The sequence below is a fragment of the Mastomys coucha genome, unplaced genomic scaffold (genome assembly GCF_008632895.1).
Source record: "Mastomys coucha isolate ucsf_1 unplaced genomic scaffold, UCSF_Mcou_1 pScaffold22, whole genome shotgun sequence".
NCBI classification, from domain to species: Eukaryota; Metazoa; Chordata; class Mammalia; order Rodentia; family Muridae; genus Mastomys; species Mastomys coucha.
The window spans coordinates 247,375,372-247,378,788 of NW_022196905.1; positions in this window are offsets into that span (position 1 = coordinate 247,375,372).

Below are 3,417 nucleotides of genomic sequence, written 5' to 3' on the forward strand. Positions count from 1 at the left end.
ACTGTACGGGAGTAGATGGTTTGAAGCTTTCTCACCAACTTTTACTTCGTTCATTTTGGCAACTGTAAATGACTAGCATGCTTCACTACTCTTATTTGCTACCCAATATTTTATTGTTAAAGATCTTTCCTACCCATTATGTTTGTTTATATATGTTCATAAATACAAATTGTATTTTTTTATTTTTTTTTGTTTCATTTTTTGTTTTTTGTTTTTTTTTTTTTTTTTTTTTTTTTGTTTTAAATGTGTAGCCCAGGCTGGACTCGAACACATGATCCTCCTGTCTCTGCCTCCTTCAGCAAATCCTACCAGTGTGTCCCACCACAACCAGCATTTTTTTTAATTAAATGTATTTATTCCCTTTACATTTTATACATTTTAATCTTTTAATTTTTTTTTTTTGATACACAAGGGATCCCAGATTTTTCAAGGGGATTCCCTTTAGCTCTGTCTTTTAGATACAATCCAGCGTGTTTTAAGCATTTTCTTAGTTGCTGAAGCAAGAAATTCAGCAGTTGAGGGGGACAGGCAGGTAGACCTCTGTAAGTTCAAGGCCAGCCTGGTGCATGTAGGGAGACTCTACCTGAAACAAGGAAGGGAATGAATGAATAAATGAATGAATGAATCCATCTCCAAGTTCATCTTGTACCTTCCTACACTGATCTAAAATTAACTTTTTCTCCATGGGATGTAATTACTTTCTGTGGACAGAGGGATTTTGAAATCAAACTCTGCATGCACGGTGTTCCCTGGACTTGCTGTAGAATTGAATCTGACTCATTTTGATATTTCTAAATATATTTACAGATATATTAATGTATGTATTAATCCAAATATCAAGAGTGTACCAATCATGATAACTCCAACTCGGTCTTAATGCCATAAGTTAAACTCTATAGTTTCCTTGCTTGCAGTATACAAACCCTTTCGTCTCACACTGAGCCATGTGCCACCTGGATTCTTAGTCTGCTCAACTCTAGATTTTACTAGTCTCAAATTACTAAATCATATTGTGGCCCCAAAATCTCTACTACTAGAATTTGAAACATTGTTAACTGTTTTATAAACAGTTGTTTTCTTTCATTGTGAATGACAAGTCCTTCTATTACTGGTCAGATCCTGTCTTTGTGCTTGGTGTTTCAAGAATCTGCCTGATAGAGTGCGTGTATGTGTGGATTTGGTTTTATTTATGCTATGTCACATCCCGACTCTAAAGATTCACATGCACATTTGTAGATATTGTTCAGTAATTACTTCCTGAGCATTGCCTTTGATTTTCTTATCACATCTAACACTATAAGTACACATCTTTTAGACCCCATTCTCTCCTTCATATATCAATTCATTTCCGTACTTTCACTATTTATACCATTCTATGCTTCATTCTGAATGATTTTCTTTCAGTTTTATCTCCCAGTCATCAATTCTTTCTTCATCTGTGTCAAGTCTGATGTTGTACCTGTCTCTCAAACTTTACATTTAATTGTTTTCAAAAAGTATTTTTATTTACTACTGTTGTGTATGTGTGTGCATATGTCTGATGATGTTTTATGTCTGTGGATGTGGCCTGTGTGCCCTGGTCTACCAATGGAAGTCAGAGGACAAACAACAGAGGAATTAGTTCTCATCTTCCATCTTTATATGTGTTCTAGAAGTTAAACTCACTTTACAATTTGCATATCAAATGCCTTTACCTGCTGAGTCATCTCACTAACCCTCAGGTTTTCTTTCTAATGGATTTGTACTGGTAGGTGCATAAAAGCACAGAGGTTACACATAATAATGGCCAGCACCTATGCTTTGACCCTGAGGTTAAACACATCACCTTAAACATCACCATTTTGTGGTAAGAACACTTGCACTCCTTGCTTTTAGCTTTTCCAGATCTATAGCCCAGCATGCTATCTTTGGGAACCCTATGTTCAGAGCACACTCGGACTCCTTAGACCCGTCCAACTGTATCTCACTACCCATGGATTGACCCCTCTCCCTCATCTAAATTGCAATTTTAATTATTATTTTTACAAGTCAGAGGATCTGCTTCTGTTGTATATTATTTCTGGCTTGGTTTCTATGCCTTGATTTCTTTCTTTAGGCATATTAAACATATTTATATTTTAAAATTTATGATTCGACTATTGCAATACTGTAGTTTCTGTCAGTTTTTTTTTTTTTCTGCTCTACCGTTCCTCGACAAAGTATCTTTTTTTGTGACACTTAAATTTGGTTTTGCCATCATAAGGAAGCTAGAAAGTATGAGCAAATTGCAGGAAATCAGAGCTGAGGACACATTTTTCTAAAATTCATTTAAATTTTCTTCTTCTGGGTGCTTGAAAAGAACTGATAACCATACGTTCGTCTCAAAGATTGATCTCTCCCGCTTGATCTTTTCAGCCCCTATAGACAGTGTGATTCCATACTCCACCCCCATGTGCTAACTAACCTGTGGTTACAAGTTACAATGATCACACATCCTCTTTGCCTAAGACCATTATAGCTTTAACACCTTTTGTTCTGATGTCGTTCTTAATAACATCTTCCATAATCCCTGTTTGGATTATAAATTACACATCACCCCACCAACCCTAGTAAGAGACTTTTTGTCCACTCTAACCACTGTCAGGCTAATCAGGCGTTTTATCATTTCTCCATTGGCAAAGCAGAATTTGTAGTCTATTCTTTCACTGAAGGTGGGTCTCCCAGAATCCTGATTTCAAGTTAGGGATTCCATTCCAACTTCTTAAGTAAGATGCTTTTGGTTTCTGGGGATTGGCAGTTGCCCTCAGGGCGCCTGCGGGCTGTAGCGTGTTTACCTCTCTGGGTTCTTGCTTTCTTTAGTTCTCTGCCTCTGAGGCTTTTCTTCACTTTATTGTGAACTCAGCTATATGTTTAAAAGGATGTTGTAAATCTTTTATCCCGAATATTTAGTTGTTTGGTTGCAGGAATACTTTCCCTTCGAACAAAATCCCTAGACTCCTTGTAAGTACTAAGTTAGCTGCATGTGACATTGGAAGAGCCAAGTATCCTGGTGCTGACATCGGTCAGAAACTTCAAAGAACAGATTTCCCACTTGAGAGCTTTCATCTATCTCCACTTTGGTGAAAATATAGGAGACAATTTAATTGAAGAAAAAAGTTAATTACCTTTTAACGGTTTATACTCTCCAGATAGAAACTGAAAACATAAAGAATAATCAGTTTGGGTTTTTTTTTTTTCCTGTCGAAGGAAACAGACAAGTCCCAGCACAGAACGTGGAGGAAGGTGTGACGCACATCTTATAGACTAAGATGCTGGTGCACTGAAGGGCAGCAACTCACTGGTGGCTTATTGTTTGAAAGTAGCAGAGCTAATGCTTGAACTCGTGGTATGCTGTCTCAGATACTATTATTATTGTTATTATTATTTTTATTGCTATTA